Below are 20875 nucleotides of genomic sequence, written 5' to 3'. Positions count from 1 at the left end.
ATATGACACTCATATAACGATCCATGATACTTTCTCATGGTGCATGGGTCATTCGGTATACATTCTCCAATGCATACCCATGTGTCAACTTGATATCTCTATATCCATGACTTGTGAGATCAAGTCATCGAGTTGACCTACATGCTAGTCTCATCGCATTAACATTATCCCTGAATGTTAATACTTGACTAGGAATGATTAAGAGTAGTGTTCTCTATATCATCTCACTATCGATTCAACCAATCGATTGATATAGATAAGAATCTTCTACTCAAGGATGCTATTATACTTAGTTATTTGGCACCAATACAAGTAAGTATAATAACCATAAAGAAATGCCTTTATTTATATACAAGAATATGATACAACGAGTCCATACAACAATCATCATATGATTGGCTCTAGGGCTCTAACTAACAATAAGTTTGTACTATTAGAGACCTGCCCTGATGCACCTAATAGTGATTCTAGTGAAGAGGAGATTGAGTATCATAAGAAATGGGTAAAAGAAAATGAGATGGCGTGGTGTTACATTTTGGCTTCAATGTTAAATGTGTTGCAACATCAGCATCAGGACTTGCCAACTGCTTATGATATGATGAACAATCTCAAAGAACTCTTCGGACACCAGAATCGGGCTGCTAGGCAAGAGGCAATGAGAAAATTAATGACAACCACCATGTTAGAGGGGACACCCGTAAGGGATCATATCCTAAAGATAATGGCTTATTTGAACAAAATACAGATCCTTGGAGTTGAAATCGATGGGGAAACCCAGATCGATATTATTCTCCAAACGCTACCCAGAAGTTTTGAGCAGTTTCGCCTAAACTATAACATGAAAAAACGGGCTTATACATTGGCGGAACTTCTGACAGAACTTCAGGCAACAGAAGGTATATTTCATCATAGTTCTCAGATTTACTTTGCTGAAAATGTTTCTATTTCTAAGTCAAAAGGCAAGAAGAAGAACAAACATGCTGGCTCAGCAAAGAAGGTGAAAAGATCTCTAGGTACTGGACATAAAGCTGGAGTGAAGAAGCCAAAGGGCAAGTGCTTCATCTACAAGCAGACTAGACATTGGAAGGCGGACTGTCCTCATAGGAGGGAGAACAATATAGGTATATCTTATTCCCTAGTAGTTGAAACATGTCTAGCGGTGTTATCTACCAACACCTGGTGTGTAGATACAGGAGTCACTGATCATGTCTGCAATACATTGTAGGGGTTCTAGGAAACCTGGTGACTATATGAGGGAGAGATAACAGTCTACATGGGCAATGCTAAAAAGGTGGCGACTGTTACAGTGAGAGACGTCTACTTATCATTCGATAGGAATAGAACTTTGGTTTTAAGAAATTATCTTTATGTACCAACTTTTAGAAAGAATTTAATTTCAATTTCTGAATTATTTGTGGATGGATATTTTGTTTCTTTTGATGACAAAGTAGTTATCAAGAAGAATAGGGTTATTATCTATTCTGGTACATTAGTAGGCAATTTGTATACTTTAAATCCAATTTCTCCCACAAAGCAACAAATGTAAATTAATAACACATCTTCTAATTCTAATAAGAGAAAGGAACCTTCGAAAATGAACCAAACATATCTTTGGCATCTAAGGTTTGATCATATTAACTTGAGTAAGATTCAAAGGCTTATAGCCGATGGACTCTTGGGTTCATTAGTGTTGGAAAACTTTCCAACTTGCGAATCTTGCTTGGAAGGTAAAATGACCAAGAGACCTTTTAAGGCCAAAGGATATAGAGCCAAAGATGTGTTGGAACTGGTTCATTCTGATAAGTGTGGTCTTATATCTATCCAAGCAAGAGGTGGTTTTGAATATCTTGTCTCTTTTATTGACGACTATTCGAGATATGGATACATTTACTTGATGCGCCGCAAGTCTGAATGCTTTGATAAGTTCAAAGAGTATAAGGATGATGTGGAGAAACGTCATGGTAAAAGTATCAAGACACTACGGTCTGATCGTGATGGAGAATACCTCTTTGAAGAGTTTAGGAATTACTTATCAGAGGCTGGGATTCAATCCCAATTATTTACACCTAGTACACCCCAACAGAATGGTGTGGCAGAACGAAGGAATATGACTCTTATAGAAATGGTTAGATCGATGATGAGTTATTCAGAATTACCAGATTCGTTTTGGGGATATGCTCTAGAAACAGCAGTATACATTCTGAATATGGTACCTTCTAAATCAGTACCCTCTACTCCCATGGAATTGTAGAATGGGCGTAAGCCTAGTCTGAGTCATATTCGGATATGGGGTAGTCCAACACATGTGCTAAAGGGAGATACTGACAAGTTGGAATCACGTACAGAAGTTTGTCTGTTTGTAGGATATCCTAAGGGAATGAAAGGTGGTTTGTTTTATAATCCTAAAAATCAAAAGATTATTGTTAGTACCAATGCTCGATTTTTAGAGGAAGATTATGTAATGAACCATAAGCCCATGAGTGAAATTTTTCTAGAAGAAATGCGAGAGGACACGCCTACTTTAGTACCAACAGTGCAAGATGAAATATTACAAGAAACTGCAACACGTATCACAAATGATACACAACAACAGACAGTGTCTCGTCGTAGTGGGAGGGTTGTTAGGCAACCTGAAAGATTCATGTTTTTGGGAGAGTCGTCGGACTTGGACCCAGGTAAACATGAACCTGATCCCTAAACATATGACGAAGCACTCCAAGATATGGATGCAGCATCTTGGAAAAGAGAGATGAATTCTGAAATAGAATCTATATATTCTAATAAGGTCTGGAGCTTGTAGAACCACCAAATGGTGTAAAAGCTGTTGGATGTAAGTGGATCTACAAAAGGAAAAGAGGGATAGATGGGAAGGTGGAAACCTTCAAAGCAAGGCTTGTTGCGAAGGGGTAAAAAATTTTAAAAAATTCTTTAGGTCTAATAAATTTAAAATGCAGAATAAAAAGAATCAAAAAGGAGGAAGAAAGGTGCGATGCTACCAGTGTCAGAAGGAGGGACACATAAGAGAAGACTGCCCAGAACTCAAAAAGGACAAAAGGAAGTCTCCCAAGAAACACAACCTAAAAGCAACTTGGGATGACACTTCTTCATCTGAATCAGAAGCTCAAGAATACGCCGGGATAGCACTGATGGCAAGCTACGATGGACAAAGTATATCAGAATCGAGCAACGATGAAGAGGGAGCGACCTCGGATGAAGGCAGCGAAGCAGGGGGAGATTCAGGCTTTAAGTCTGACATGGTAAGTGAGGTATGCCTCTTACCCCCTGATCAACTTTACTCTGGCATTAAGGCAATGACTAAATCCATGTATAAATTAGAAAAAGAAAATGCCAAATTAAAAAATGAAATTTTGGAAACAAAAGGAATTTTAGCAAAATCTTGTCTTATAGAGGATTTTGATAGATTGAAAATTGAAAATGAAAAACTAAAAGAAGAAATAGAAAGATTGAAAAAATATAAAAGTTCAAATATTTCTACTTTTAGAAATTATAGAGGTTTAAATTGGTACTATAGATTTCATCAAAGTCAAATTAGAAATATATCAAAAATCTATGTACCTAGGAAATACTTGGTTAACCCTGTAGGTAGGAATCTCTACTGGGTTCCAAAAACCTGTTTAATTTAAAATTAGACTTAGCATTTTCAGCAAGGAAATTAAACGACTAATTTCATTATAAGGCTTTGTCTAAGGAAGTGGTTGTTGCTCCAATAACCAAGAAGGCCTAGTGCCTCGCCACGACCTGGAAGCCAAGTATTGAAATGAAAAGTTTAATTGACTAACTGAAAAAGCATTAATTTAACTTACCTAATGCTTTAAAAGAGTTATTCAATTTGTATTAGAAAAAATTTAAAATTAATTTAAAAAAAAAAAAAATTTAAAATAATTTTTTTAATTGACTTAGAAAATTTCTGAAAATTATTGACTTAGATATTTTTTTTAAATTAACTTATAAATTTTTCTATGAATATTGGCTTAGACATTTTCCTTTGAAAATTGCCTTAGAAATCTTTTATGAAACTAAATAAAAGATATTCTGAATATTGACTTAGATTTTTTTTAAACTAAATATTCTCTTGTGAAACATTGCCTTAGAAATTAATATTAATTGCCTTAGAAAGTTTTATGAAAATTTACTTAAAATTTTTTTTACCTTAGACTTGTTTAAAGAACCCCTATTTTTAATGTGATCAAAGGGGGAGAAGTATGTTAAGTCTAGGGGGAGGTAGATAAACTTTTTATGAAATATCTTAACTTGTTTTTATTACCCCTATTACAAATAAATTGTTTTTATTGCATCTGTTTTTCCCTAGCTTAACTTGGGTTGCTCACATCAAAAAGGGGGAGATTGTTGGAACCCCGAGGTGTTTTGATGTGATCAAACCAAGTTAAGTTAGGTCCTGCGTTGTTTAACCCTTGTGTCTAAGTGTGCAGGAACTTAGGAACACAGGAAGTCGAGCGGAAGACGCGGCTAGCGAGAAGGACGGCACGGGAAAGAGCCGACGGGCTCGGTGCGTCCGAGGGACGAGGTGTCCGCGGAAGAGTACACCGGTGGACGAGAAGAACGTGCGCGGCGTTCGAGGGACGAGAAACCGGGAAGGAAGGCTGCTCGAGGAGAAGGCCGGAACATGGGTTCGGGTGAGCCCTATTCCGGATGGCCAAGATCACCCAAGCTAGTGGAGCCGGAACAGAAGATCCGGACCGAGACGAGCTGAACAAGCGACCGGACGGAAAAAGTCAACGAGTTGACTTTTGGGGTCCGGGGCGAATGTGGTTTTGACCAGATCGAGTCAAACGGATCTGAACGTTGGGGATAAAGTTTTATCCCCAGGCGCCCGGAACCAGGCGCCCCGACCAAGGCTATAAATATAGCCTTGGTCGAGAAAATCAGCACGACGAACTTGTAATCAACTTCTGTGTGCTTTACTTTTCTTCTTGTACGTTCAACGCTGTAAGAGGCTACTCCGCCCAGAGGAGAATCAGATAGTGCGCTTTCTTTGCCTTGGATTAGCAATCCTCTGATTGCAAACCAAGTAATTCCTCTGTGTCTATTTTCTGTTTTAATTAGTCTCTGCCTTTTTAATTACAAGTTCTTTTAAGTTAGTTGAATATCCGAGAAGGGTTTTTGTTTTATTTTGTAGGGCAATTCACCCCTCCCCTCTTGCCGGCCTCCAAAGGGACCTACAAGTGGTATCAGAGCGAGGACGCTTCAGGAGGACTAACCGCCGATCAAAGCAACAAAGATGGCCGGACCAAGCATCGTTCCACCAAAATTCGAGGGGAACTTCACAGACTGGAAGCGTCGTATGGAGGTATTTCTAAAAACCGAGATTGAAATTTATTTCATTATGAAATACGGTTTTGTAGCTCCAACAAATCAGAACGGTGAAGAAAAAGAAGAAAGCAATTGGACAAAAAAAGAGCAGAATGAGTTCGTAGCAAACAGCCGTGCGGAACATCACCTGCTAAGCGTATTACCGCCTCAAGAAGTAAACCGCATCGGAAGCTACTCATCAGCTAAAGAACTTTGGAATAAGTTTCTAGAACTCCACGAAGGCACATCCGAAGCGAAGCTCGCTAGAAGGGACATCCTCCGAAACAAACTAATGAACATCCGCTTGGAGAAAGGTGAGAAAGTAGCCGGTCTACATGCAAAGGTAAAAGAACTAGTTACTGGTCTCGAGAACCTCGGTGAAAAGGTAACAAATCGGGACGCCTTACGCTACGCACTCAACGCCTTTCCCAGAACTCCAGAGTGGACGTCAATAATCGGCGCCTACTACATCTCAAAGGACCTGGAGGTAAGTACATTAGAGGAATGTTTTTCCACTCTTGAATTACACGAAACTAGATGTGCAAGAACGACAAAGGATACAACCCAGACTATAGCGCTGAACACAACTCAGAAGGATGAACTCGAGTCAGACTCCGAAGACGATCAAGAAGCGCACATGGTAAGAAATTTTAAAAAATTCTTTAGGTCTAATAAATTTAAAATGCAGAATAAAAAGAATCAAAAAGGAGGAAGAAAGGTGCGATGCTACCAGTGTCAGAAGGAGGGACACATAAGAGAAGACTGCCCAGAACTCAAAAAGGACAAAAGGAAGTCTCCCAAGAAACACAACCTAAAAGCAACTTGGGATGACACTTCTTCATCTGAATCAGAAGCTCAAGAATATGCCGGGATAGCACTGATGGCAAGCTACGATGGACAAAGTATATCAGAATCGAGCAACGATGAAGAGGGAGCGACCTCGGATGAAGGCAGCGAAGCAGGGGGAGATTCAGGCTTTAAGTCTGACATGGTAAGTGAGGTATGCCTCTTACCCCCTGATCAACTTTACTCTGGCATTAAGGCAATGACTAAATCCATGTATAAATTAGAAAAAGAAAATGCCAAATTAAAAAATGAAATTTTGGAAACAAAAGGAATTTTAGCAAAATCATGTCTTATAGAGGATTTTGATAGATTGAAAATTGAAAATGAAAAACTAAAAGAAGAAATAGAAAGATTGAAAAAATATAAAAGTTCAAATATTTCTACTTTTAGAAATTATAGAGGTTTAAATTGGTACTATAGATTTCATCAAAGTCAAATTAGAAATATATCAAAAATCTATGTACCTAGGAAATACTTGGTTAACCCTGTAGGTAGGAATCTCTACTGGGTTCCAAAAACCTGTTTAATTTAAAATTAGACTTAGCATTTTCAGCAAGGAAATTAAACGACTAATTTCATTATAAGGCTTTGTCTAAGGAAGTGGTTGTTGCTCCAATAACCAAGAAGGCCTAGTGCCTCGCCACGACCTGGAAGCCAAGTATTGAAATGAAAAGTTTAATTGACTAACTGAAAAAGCATTAATTTAACTTACCTAATGCTTTAAAAGAGTTATTCAATTTGTATTAGAAAATATTTAAAATTAATTTAAAAAAAAAAAATTTAAAATAATTTTTTTAATTGACTTAGAAAATTTCTGAAAATTATTGACTTAGATATTTTTTTTAAATTAACTTATAAATTTTTCTATGAATATTGGCTTAGACATTTTCCTTTGAAAATTGCCTTAGAAATCTTTTATGAAACTAAATAAAAGATATTCTGAATATTGACTTAGATTTTTTTTAAACTAAATATTCTCTTGTGAAACATTGCCTTAGAAATTAATATTAATTGCCTTAGAAAGTTTTATGAAAATTTACTTAAAATTTTTTTTACCTTAGACTTGTTTAAAGAACCCCTATTTTTAATGTGATCAAAGGGGGAGAAGTATGTTAAGTCTAGGGGGAGGTAGATAAACTTTTTATGAAATATCTTAACTTGTTTTTATTACCCCTATTACAAATAAATTGATTTTATTGCATCTGTTTTCCCTAGCTTAACTTGGGTTGCTCACATCAAAAAGGGGGAGATTGTTGGAACCCCGAGGTGTTTTGATGTGATCAAACCAAGTTAAGTTAGGTCCTGCGTTGTTTAACCCTTGTGTCTAAGTGTGCAGGAACTTAGGAACACAGGAAGTCGAGCGGAAGACGCGGCTAGCGAGAAGGACGGCACGGGAAAGAGCCGACGGGCTCGGTGCGTCCGAGGGACGAGGTGTCCGCGGAAGAGTACACCGGTGGACGAGAAGAACGTGCGCGACGTTCGAGGGACGAGAAACCGGGAAGGAAGGCTGCTCGAGGAGAAGGCCGGAACATGGGTTCGGGTGAGCCCTATTCCGGATGGCCAAGATCACCCAAGCTAGTGGAGCCGGAACAGAAGATCCGGACCGAGCTGAACCGAAGCAGAGCGACCGGACGGAAAAAGTCAACCAGAGTTGACTTTTGGGGTCCGGGGCGCCCGGAATGTGGTTTTTGACCAGATCGAGTCAAACTCGATCTGAACGTTGGGGGATAAAGTTTTATCCCCCAGGGCGCCCGGAACCCTTCCAGGCGCCCCGACCAAGGCTATAAATATAGCCTTGGTCCAGAAGCAAATCAATTAATCAGAACGACGAACTTGTAATCAACTTCTGTGTGCTTTACTTTTCTTCTTGTACGTTCAACGCTGTAAGAGGCTACTCCGCCCAGAGGAGAATCAGATAGTGCGCTTTCTTTGCCTTGGATTAGCAATCCTCTGATTGCAAACCAAGTAATTCCTCTGTGTCTATTTTCTGTTTTAATTAGTCTCTGCCTTTTTAATTTCAAGTTCTTTTAAGTTAGTTGAATATCCGAGAAGGGTTTTTGTTTTATTTTGTAGGGCAATTCACCCCTCCCCTCTTGCCGGCCTCCAAAGGGACCTACAGGTATTAGTTTATCTTAACTATAAAATTAGACTAGTACACTCTGAGTGTATTGAGCAGGACCATTTAAAGTAAGTTCTTTTTATACTGACTGAATAAAACAACAAGACCTTTAATATTATGGAAGTGTGTGCTCTTAATCATGATATAATAACAAACATATATACTAAATATTCATTTCTTTAATTTATCAAAGGGTGTGATTTAGTTTGATAAATCAATAGGCCCGATAAGTTGAGAAATGATATTATTTATATGGTGTGTTGTTGATTATAGAATGAAATTGTGTCCTAGTAATCTATGTTGATGATGTCCCTAAGAGGAGCTCATAAGGATTGTCATGTAAACCCTACAGGTGTACTTAGTCCAACATGACGATAAGGTTGAGTGGTACTACTCTTGGAGCTAGATATTAATTAAGTGATTTGCCAGTAACTCATTTAATTAGTGGGCATTCTATATCTTAAACACAGGGAGATTAACATACTCATGATAAGAAGGAGCTCATATAGTAATATGAGATTGGTGCGGTAGTTCAATAATAACTCTTTATTGGAATGAGATATTATTGATGAACTCGAGTTGGGTGTTTGGGGTGAACACGGGAAGCTCAAGTTCATCGGGAGACCAAAACTAATTCCTCCTCTCGGTCCCTGTCGTAACCTCTTATTTATAAAGTGGTATACCCACCCATACCCATCTTCATACCCACCTTAAGGTGGCCGGCCAAGCCTAGCTTGGAGCCCAAGCTAAGGCCGACCAAACCATGGTGAGATGGTTTAAAGAGGTGGCCGGCCCTAGCTTGAACCCAAGCTTGGTGTGGCCGACCACAATAAATTAAAAAGGATTTTATTTTTTAAAATCTTTCTTATGTGGAAGCCATGTTTTTAAAAGAGAGTTTAAAATTTAAATCTTTCCTTTTATAGTTTTCTACAAAAGATTAAGAGAAAGGTTTGATATCTTTCCTTATTTGTAGTTAAAAGGAAGATTTTAATTTTTGATAAAACTTTCCTTTTTTGTAACCATCCTCATGATTTTAAAATAGAGTTTTAAAATTTAAATCTTTCCTTTTATAGTTTCTACAAAAGATTAAGAAAAGATTTGATATCTTTCCTTATTTGTAGATTGAAAAGAAGATTTTTAATTTTAGAGAAAACTTTCCTTTTTGTAAATCATCCACATGTTTTAATAGAGAGATTTTAATTTATAAAAGTTTCTTTTTATGACCAACCATGAAGGGAATTTTTAAAATAGAAATTTTTATTTAAAAATTTCCGGAAACAAATTAGGAAGGTTTAATTTTGTGTTTAAAACTTTCCTTCCTTGGAGGATTAGATATGGTCGGCCACATTAATAGAGAAAAGGATTTTTAATTAGTTAAATTTTCCTTTTCAATGGCAAGGAAAATAAGGAAGTTTTTATTAAAACTTTCCTTATTTGCCAAGACCAAGGAATATAAAAAAGAGAGTAGAGGTGCCTCACCTCACAAGAACATACATCTAGTATTCCTCTCTTTTCTTCCTTGGTGTGGCCGACCCTCTTCCTTCCCCTCTCTTCTTCTTATGGCCAAACCTCATCTTCTCTTGGAGTTCTTGTGGTAGCCATATCTTGCTTGGAGAAGAAGGAGAGAAAGGAGGCTTTATTTCTTTGCATCCCTTGGAGCTTGGTTGGTGGTCGAAGACCTTCATCTCTAGGAGATTCTTGGTGGCCGAAACTTGCAAGGAGAAGAAGGAGACTTGGGTGGATTCTCGTCTCGGTAGATCGTCACCCACACGATGTCCGAGATAAGAAGAGGAATACGACAGAAGATCGTGAGGTCTATAAGCTATAAAAGGTATAACTAGTTATTAGTTTCCACATCATAACTAGTTCATCCTTTTATTTAGATCTTGAAATACCAAACACAAGAGGCTAATGAATCTAGGTTATCGAATTTATGTTTTCTATTTTGTGTTTCTTTTGTTTTTCAAACTTGTGATTCGATTGTTCTTTTTGGTTAAACCTAGGGTTACTATAAGGAAATTAAATTTTGAATTTCGTTGAAAGACATTGTTTAGGAAGTGGTGGATGCTCCCATACCCAAGAAGGCCTAGTGCCTCGCCATGTTTAACCTGGAAGCCGAACTCTGAAATTAATATTTAATTGAATTTGTAACATGGGTGGATTTGGATCAATAATGTTAAGCATCGTTTGCGATCCAAGTCTAAACCACTAAGAACAGATAAGTTGAATTTGGATTCAATAATGTTAAGTTCCATTTGCGATTCCAAATTTAATTTCTAAAGAACACAATAGGTTGTTAGGAATGCTCAAGACTTGTACAAAATTTTTGTACAGGGGAACTGACACGATATCCAAATAGCAATCAGCTGTTGGGAAGGATCGTCGAACATTTATACAGCATACTGGTTTTCTATTCAGTCGAGAAAATTTGAAGGAACATTTATACATCTTATATTCAGTTTCGATCGGATAAGCATACCTGACCGATTTTCTATGTAGTCAGGAGGGCTCGAAGGCACATTTATATAGCGCATATTCAATTTCTCTTGATCAGGAATCCCCAAAGGAGTACATCATATCTAGACAAGATACTTAATTTATCATATGAACCTGAAGAACATCAGGAAATAAGTTCATTCATCATCACATATTATTCAGAAGATGACCAGGGGATCTACTTCCTTTGATTATAATCATTTAATGGAATTTCTCTACATATGGTCAACATATTGGAGAAGGTCATTTATACAAACGCCGTTTATACAAATGCTTGGGTGGTTCTAAAGTAAAGTGAATCACACAAGTGAAAGCAAGTAAGTGTGAACTTTCATTAACATTTTATAAACACTGAATAATATACATCAGTTAGAAATTGTTATCAAATGCAAGTACAAAACCCCAAGTCTACTCGAATTCTCTCAAAAGGTCTTCTGGGAGTTCTCGGTTGAGTCGCCGATGATCTATGAACTGATGGTGCTACTCGAAATTCCGTTCTATTTCCCTTGTATAAAAATTTGTACAAGCACAGAACTTTTCCTAGCAACTCATGTGCTTTTCAGAAGTTAAACTTGGATTGCAAACGAAACTTAACATTATTAATCCAAGTTCAACCCATGTGTTCATTAAAAGTTAAACCATATTACAAAAGTTGATTAAATATCTATTTCAAGATTGGCTTCTAGGTGGTTGGCGAGGCACTCGGCTTTCTTGGGTATGAGATCATCCACCACTTCCTAGACAAAGCCTGTCAAAGAAATTGAATATTTAAACTCCTTACAGTAAACCATAGGTTTAACTACAGAGACCTCAATTGAAGCACAAGATCGCTAGCCTCTTGTGTTGATATTTCAGGATCTATACAAAGGAAAACTAAATTAGTACACAGCGGAAACAATTAACTAGTTATACCTTTTTTGTATCTTAAAGACCTCGTGATCTTCTATTGTATTCCTCTCCTCCTTTTGGACGTCGTGTGGTTGACGATCTACCAAGACAAAGACACCTGGCCTTCTCCTTCCTTTCCAAACTCTCAGCCACAAAGAATGCAAAGTGAAGAGGCGCCTCCTCCTCCTTCTTCTTCTCCTCCAAGCAACCAGCCACCAAGTACTTCTTCTCTTATTCTTGTTGTTCTTCTTCTCCTTCAAGTCGTGACCACCAAGGTGAGATGAGCACCGGCCCTAGAGAGAAGAAAGGGAGGAAGAAGGAAATAGGTGTCGCCGACCTTAAGGAAAGAAAATAGGAGAAGAAGGGGTCGGCCACACAAGAAGAGAAGAGATAACTTCGGTTCTCTTTGGGCACCACCCTCCTCCTTTTTAATATTCTTTGCTAGTGGCTAAAAAGGAAAGTTTTTAATAAAATTTTCCTTTTATTTCTATTGTTGATGGTTTACCAAAATGGAAAGATTTTAACAAAATTAAAATCTCTCTTTTTAAACCATTGTAAATAGCTATAAAAGGAAAGATTATAATCATAAAAGGAAAGATTTTAACAAAATTTTATTTTTTTTAAAAAACTTCCTTTTCTATTAAGTTATGGTCGACCCCATGCTTGGGCACCAAGCAAGGTTTGGCCGGCCCCTTGCTTGGGCACCAAGTAAGGATGTGGCCTGCCCCTTTCTTGGGTAGGAAGGATAATCAAAATGGGTGAATGCGAGGCTTTATAGAGGCTACAACAGGGACCTAGAGGAGGAATTGGTTTTGGCCTCCTGATGAGCTTGAGCTTCCTGTGTTCGACCCGAACACCCAACTCAAGTTTATTAATAATAACTCATACCACTAAAGAGTTATTATTGAACTACCACACCAATCCCATATTACATTATGGGCTCCTTCTTATCATGAGTGCATTAATCTCTCTGTGTTTAAGATATCGAATGTCCATTAATTAAATGAGTTACTGAACACTCACTTAATTAACATCTAGCTCCAAGAGTAGTACCACTCATTTTCATTGTCATGTCAGACTAAGTCCACCTGCAGAGTTTACATTATAATCCTTATGAGCTCCTCAAGGGGACATCATCAACCTAGGTTGGTGGTCGAACTTCATCATCTCATGGAGAAAGTTAGTGGCCAAAACTTGAAAGGAAGAAGAAGGCTTGGGTGGATTCTCGTCTTGGTAGATCGTCGCCCACACGACGCCCGAGATAAGAAGAAGAATACAATAGAAGATCAAGAGGTCTATAAGTTACAAGAGGTATAACTAGTTATTAGTTTCCGCATCATAACTAGTTCATCTTTGGTATAGATCTTGAAAAACCAATCACAAGAGGTTATCGATTTTAATTATCATTTTTTGTATCGATTCTCGTTTCGATTTTATGTCTCGATAATATGTTTCTATTGAGGTCTCTATTGTTGAACCTTGTTTACTGTGAGAAGTTTAAATATCCGATTTCTTTGAAAGGCTTTGTCTAGGCAGTGGTGGATGATCCCATACTCAAGAAGGCCTAGTGCCTCGCCACGTTTGACCTGGAAGCCGATCCTTGAAATAGATATTTGATCAACTTTTGTAATATAGTTTAACTTAGGAAGATCACATCGGTTGAACTTAAAGTAAGAATGTTAAGTTTCGTTCCCAATTCAAGTTTAACTTCTAAAGAAAAAATTTGGATTAATAATGTTAAGCATCATTTGCAATCCAAATTTAACTTTAGTAGAACACATGGGTAGCTAGGATAGTTCTATGCTTGTACAAATTTTTGTACAGGAGAACTAGGACGGTATTCCGAGTAGCAACCAACATTACAGCAGTCCATTATCCTTGTCCTGGGTTACTTTGTTATCTGCTAACCATGCCCACGGCAAAACAGATATCCGGTCTCATACATAGCATCGCATACATCAGGCTTCCTACAGCCGAAGCATAAGGAACTGCCTTCATGTCCTCTATTTCCTTTGATGTTTTAGGAGACATCTCTTTAGATAAAGATACTCCATACCGAAAAGGTACAAAACCTTTCTTAGAGTTTTGCATGCTAAAATGAGCTAGAATAGTATCGATGTATGAAGCTTGGGATAAGCACAACATTCTTTTCTTGCGATCTCTTATTACTTTGATCCCAAGAATATGTCCACATTCTCCCAAATCCTTCATATCAAATTGCTTGGACAACCATACTCTTACGTCTGACAACACTTTGATATTGTTGCCAATGAGCAAAATGTCATCTACGTATAGTACAAGAAATACCACCACGTTTTCGTCACGCTTCTTGTATACACAAGACTCATCCGGATACTGAATAAATCCATAAGACTTGGATTACTTCATTAAATCGGATGCTCAAAGATCTCGAAGCTTGCTTCAGTCCATAGATAGACCGATTGAGCTTACATACAAGATGCTCTTTGCCCTTCGCAATGTATCCCTCTGGTTGCTTCATATGGATATTTTCTTTAAGACTTTCATTAAATCTCCTAGACTATGCGAAGATATTGTGCATGCTCCTCCTCGGAACACTAGTAGATCAAAATGTCGTCGATGAAAATGAAAACGAACGGATCTAGATACTCCAGAAAGATGCGATTCATCAAATTCATAAATACCACTGGAGCATTAGTAAGCCCAAATGACATTACCAAAAACTCATAATGACTGTATCTGGTACGGAAAGCTGTTTTCTGAATATCAGATTCTTTGACTCTCAGCTGATGATATCCGTCGTCCCTGATGCCAGTGAAATCCCATGAGGGTTGGTTCAGAGGTCGGAATGTGACCACCCTCATCTGGAAATCAACTGTTACATGATATGGAGACAGCCAATCCATGCCAAGGATAATGTCGAACTTGACCATTTCCAGTATTAATAGATCTACAGTAAGTATCATGTTGGCAAAATCTATCGGGCAACCTGTGACCTCCTGAGTGACGTCCAAGGTATCACCGGATGGTAGAAAGATAGTCAGTGGCTACGATCTAGGAGTAGATAGTCTACCTATGTCCTTCGTAAAGGTACGGGAAATAAAAGAATGCAAGCTACCAGTATCTATCAGCATATCAGCGGATAATGCATAAAGTAAAACCATACCGCGGAAAACGGATCCGTCGGCCCGCTGTGCATCCTCTCTGGTAACCGCGTGTATACGTCTAGTCTCTGGCGGTGGGGAAGGTGGTAGCGCTACCAAAGGTTGTTGCGCCTGAGTCTAAGCCAGCCACTATGACGGTGCCGGGTACTGAGACAAAGACGGATATGTGGGCTGCGACTGATACTGGACCGGCAGCTGGGGCTGTGACTGGTATTGAACCAGTGGCTGAGGCTGCGTCTGGTACTGGACTAGAGGCAGGGGCTGCATATACTGGACTAGGGATTGAGGCTGCAGCTGATAGGAGGTCCCACACTAGAACTCTGTGGTACCATAAGGGAACTGGAGTGCTCCTGTCCATGCATGCCATATGCAACTACGGCAGGGGGAGCTGTCGTCTGCTAACTATGCGAAGATTAGGCTCTCTGCCCTCCTCGCCGAGTCCCTGACTGACTGTGCTATTCTCCATGAACAGCAACCCCGGCAGCTGTGTGCTGAACCTTCAGTGAACAATCTCAGCACAGGTGTCCGGGCAGTTTGCAATAATAGCAAACCGACTGTCCCAGGGAGCAGGCTATGATGACGTGGTCTCTAGACCCACACCTGGTGCAGTGAGTGTCGTTGGCGGGCTGTTTCTGGTTCTGCTGAGAAGACCGAAAATGTCCTGATGAAGATTGCCCTGACTTCTGAGGCTGACTTGAAGCCCCAGAAGTACCCTGACCTGGCCGACGGTGACCACTCTGCTGCTGTCCGGTCGCCTGTGTGTTAGTTAGAGCCCTAGAGCCAATCATTTGATGATTGTTGTATGGACTCATTGTATCATATTTCTTATATATATAAAGGAATTTGTTTATGGTTATTATGCTCACTTGTATTGGTGCCAAATAATTAAGTATAATAGCGTCCTTGAGTAGAAGGTTCTTACCTATATCAATCGGTTAGTTGAATCGATAGTGAGATGATATAGGAAACACTACTCTTAATCATTCCTAGTCAAGTATTAGCATTCAAGGACAATGTTAATGCAATGAGACTAGCATGTAGGTCAACTCGATGACTTGATCTCACAAGTCATGGATATGGAGATATCAAGTTGACACATGGGTATGCATTAGAGAATGTATGCTGAATGACCCTCCATGAGAAAGTATCATGGATCTTTATATATGAGTGTCATATACTTTCTCATGTGGCTATTATTATGACTATTAGTCCTTGGACCTGAAGTCACCATGGTTCCCTACATAAGGAGTTGCATACTTTGGCTTCGTCAAACGTCACCCGTAACTGGGTGGACTATAAAGGCGATTACTGGGTATGTAACAAATTATTCGGAGGGATGTGAGTGATGTAGATGGGATCTATCCCTCCTGTATGACGGGAGTGACATCGATATTCTTGATAGAGTGAGACCACTAAATGCATGGCCATGCCCAAATGAGTCAATATGAGATATTGAGCTCATTTGATTGAGTGAGTCTACTTGGGATTCAAGATATATATTGATTAGAGGATGACACGGTCTATGCCTCACATTGATCAATCTAGATGTCTAGGATAGAAGGACACTTGTCATATTTTGTGAGGAGTCACAATTAGTAGTCACAAGGTGATGTTGGATCTCAACATTCTTATAACTTGGGTAGTAATGATGTGTTGCTAGATACCGCTCATTACTTATGCTTCTAAATGAGTTTAGGAGCATTGCCAATGTTATAAGAACCTATAGGGTCACACACAAAGGGCAATTAGATGGAGATTAGGTTCATTTGATGAACCTAAAGGATTAGGTTCATGTGATGAACCAAATTGGATTAAGAGTAATCCAAATTAGGATAATTGAGTTGGACTCAATTTGGTTCATGTGTTAGATGAGTCCAATTTGGACTTAGACTCATTGAGTCAATTTAATTCAATGAATAGAGATTCATTAAATTAAAATTGACTTGAACCAATGGTTAGATTGATCAACCATGGGAGAGAAGTGGTCAAGTTTGACTTGACTTGAGAGGAAGATGAAGGGTCAAGTTTGACTTGACCATTTGCCACCTCATTGGTGAGTTGGCATTAAGTGGGCCAATGGTGATGCTCCACATCATCATGGTTGCTTAAGTGGGATGCCACCTCATGGGAGTTACTAAGAGTTGTGACTCTTGGTATCCCATGGAGATAAAACTCCCTCTTAATGTGGCCGGCCAAAATCAATTCATTGTGTGAGTTTCATTTCTTTTGTGTAACTCTCATCTTCTTCCTCAAGCTCTCTCTTCTCTCCCTCTCCTCCACTTTGGCCGAACCTTTCAAAGGTGCTAGCACACCTTTTGTTTGGTTTCTCCATCTCTTGCTTGTGTGGATACACATAGAGGAGTATCTACTTTGATACTCTCGAGATCCGGCGAACCTTGGACGAGCGGGATTAAGCGAAGGGCATCGCATCAAGGGTAAAGCTCTTCTCCTTTGTAGATCTAGTTTAGATCTAGGTTAGAAACTCGTACTCGAAGTTTTTATGAAATTTATTTCTTCACACGGATCCGGTGGTGGGGTTTCGGGGTTTCCGCAACTTAACAAGCGGTTTTTGTGGCCCGAAAAACCCAACACTGTGCTTGCTGGATCTGCCCTAATGTCTGACCTAACTGCTTCCTTTTCCTGTCCGGAAATGCTCTCTGCTGAGCTGACTCTTGTTGGGGTTTTCGGGCCGCGAAAACCACTTTTTCGCGTCGCGGAAACCCCGTGTTACACTCTGCAAGTGTACGGAAATGTCGCAAGTAATATAAAAGATTATCGTATCCACAGGGACTGGAATAAGCACTAGAAATGTCTCAATGCGAATTAGCTAAACAACTATCCAATCGTTTCAAAAGCAAAGTAAAGGTAAACAAATCTAATATTAGAGATCAACAAACAAGAGTTTAGTGTTTTGGGTTATGATAAAGGGAGATTCTAGGAGTTTCGGTTTCTTTGTAAGATTTCTTGAATGTAAATGGTTCACCAATTCTTATTCCTCAATTTCCAAACATGTAGAAAGTTGCCGGTTCCCTCTTGCAATAGACAACCGGCTAAGGACTAAGAAATGTATCTAAATAGGATTAATTAGACATGAACCTACGTTGTCCTTACACAGAAGCGCACCTATTACTATGCCTTCCTCGGATATCAACATAGAAGCCCATAACTTATTAATCTATAAAGATACAAGAAGTTAATCATAGAATCCATCCTACTCTCTTGAATATTCCTATTTCCTCTTCAAGATTATCTCTCAAACGTCCTTACACGGGCTTGCACCTGTCACGTGGATCCCTCGGATGATCGAGTGAGAGTTTATCCTTACCGAGTCCATAAGAAATCCAAACAATCAATCAAGAATGAGAATTAAGCACAAACCACCATCAATCATTCAAGATCTAATTGATACAAGCAAGATAATGTCATTGAAGCAAGAAAATGGCAAATCCATAAGAGATTACATCAATCCATCATACAAATACTCCCTTAATCCTAGAATACAAGATCTACTCCATGAATCGAGGAAGAAAACCCGAAAGAATAGAGATTACAAGCATTCCTTGAATCCCCAATCCAAGAAAACAAGAAGAGGGGAAAAGAGAAAACTTATCTACAAAGAAGCTTCGTCTTCGGATCCAATCCACGCTCCGGAGTCGAAATCGTCGAGATCTCCCTTAGAATTGCCCAGAAATCCTCCCAAGAATGGGAGGAAACCACCAAATTTTGCTTTCTCCCAAAGGGGGAGAGATCCCTCAATTTCATGAAGGAGGGTTTAAATAGAGGAGGGAATCGGGCGCCACACGGCCCCGTGACACGGCCGTGTGAGATTCACACGACCATGTCCAGTTCCTTCTCTGTCAAAACTGCACGGCCGTGTGGTGCACATGGCCACAGCCTGCTTAGTCTCTGGAAATGGTACACGGCCGTGTGGTGCACACGGCCACCACCTGCTTGGCCTCTGGAAACCTCACATGGCCGTGTAGATCCACACGGCCATGTCCTGCTTGGCCTCTGGAAACCTCACACGACCGTGTAGATCCACACGGCCACCACCTGCTTGGCCTCTGGAAACCTCACATGGCCGTGTAGATTTACACGACCATGTAAGGTTTCAGCACTAGATGCCATACATGGCCGTGTGCAGCTCACACCCCCTTGCATGGCCCTTGCACACCCTTTGTCTTAGCTTTGAATAGTTATGTTTCATTGCAACACCTTTTAGGCCACCAAGATGGGGTTTTCTCCCATTGAAGTCTTCATCAAAGTTGTAGATCTTGAAGTTATCTACAAGTCGGTATAAAGAACAGTCCAAATCTCCAACCGAGCACAAAGGTATGGCTGTTTTAGTTTTAGTCTGCAGTGCAGAAAACCTCACACGGCCTTCACACGGCCGCGTGAGGTTCACACGGCCTTCACACGGCCGTGTGAGGTTCGCACGGCCCCAACATGACCCCTACACGGCCTTAACACGCCCATGTGAGTTCTACACGGCCAGAACATGAAGAAAACATAGTTTTACATGCCCATGTCACTCTAGAAGCTCTAGACTTCATTTAAACTCTGTTTTTACTCCAAATCACGTCCTGTCAATCAAAATAAGCAAAGAGTAGATCTCCGAACAGAATATAATGAAAGTATGATATTCTAATGAAATAGGGTGCAATAAACATAGATTATGCCAATGAAATACAAGTAGATGAGCGTCAAAGTATGCATAAAAGAGTATATAATCTACGCACATCACACCCCCAGACTTAAACCTTTGCTTGTCCTCAAGCAAAATGCTGCAGTATAAATTCATATGTTCTACAACATATTCATAAAACCTAGTGCACTTTCCTAATTCTATCAAAAAGTTTCATTAACAAGCGTGATCATGGAAACAAGTAAAGTATGGTTCAAGCATAAGAATCTTGTGCACAGTGTAAAAGTAACTCAACACCCTTCAAGTTTCAATCCATGTCCTAGTCAAGTCGTCATCAAATTTGAATTCCTAATGTTTCCAGTGAAAGACAAGTAACCAGTGATAGACACTTACTCACCATTCACTTGGTTCATATTTCTCAACTAACCCAAGGTCTCAAAGGTGTGCTCAATCTCAAGGGAAGCTAAGCAGTCATTTCCCCAGTAACCTAACTCGGTCTCAAATGGGTGACTTGCTAGATTCCACTCATGACAACTGTTTTTTATATCCCTTTTTTTTTTTTAAATTTTTTTATAAGTGTTTGCATTGTGCAAAACTTATTCATAAATGTACTTTTAGCACACATGTTGGGATATTTTGATTTTTCCAAATGAGCTTTAATGATTTGAGCCTCATTCAGTAACCAAAATGAAAGTTGAGAAATCACCATGGAAACCAAGTACTAAGCAAACAAGATGAATCATGACTATTTCAATGACATCAACTATTCAAGCATCAAGCACAAGTGTAGTGAAGATAAAATCCTTAAGGTTGAACCAAAACTAAAACTCATCACAATAAGATTCTTAGCTTATTAATGCTTCCCAAGATAGAAAAAAGAACTACACAAAGTTTACTACTAGCATCATTCGAACATCATGAATCAAGCCAATAATCGTGCTAACATTTCACTTGAATCCAAGAAAGCATATAAGTGAAGTTTTGATGTTCTCAAGATGTATGCCACAAAAAATCAAAACACAATGCAAGACATAAGCAAAAACAAAAACAAACAAAGCAAATCAAATGCATCTAATGCATCCCCCCAGACTTAAATTTTTCATTGTCCCAATGAAAACTAAAACAATGTGGAGGAGATTTTAAAAGAAGTTACCAAGTGATGAGCTCCAAATGGTTGACGTTCATGTTTTTAAAGATACTCCTCCATCCAATACTCACATTCCTCCACAACTTTGAATTCTACAACAATAAGATAGACAAGAAAAATTAAGTAGAGGATACATGTTTATTATAAAGAGAGAACTAAAGACATAAAAGAAAATAAGGAAAATGAACTTGGGTTGCCTCCCAAGAAGCGCTTGTTTAAGGTCATTAGCTCGACCACCTCATTAGATTCATCTAAATCTT

The sequence above is a fragment of the Zingiber officinale genome, chromosome 5A (assembly GCF_018446385.1).
Source record: "Zingiber officinale cultivar Zhangliang chromosome 5A, Zo_v1.1, whole genome shotgun sequence".
Classification (NCBI taxonomy): domain Eukaryota; kingdom Viridiplantae; phylum Streptophyta; class Magnoliopsida; order Zingiberales; family Zingiberaceae; genus Zingiber; species Zingiber officinale.
Note: the sequence above shows the minus strand (reverse complement) of the source record.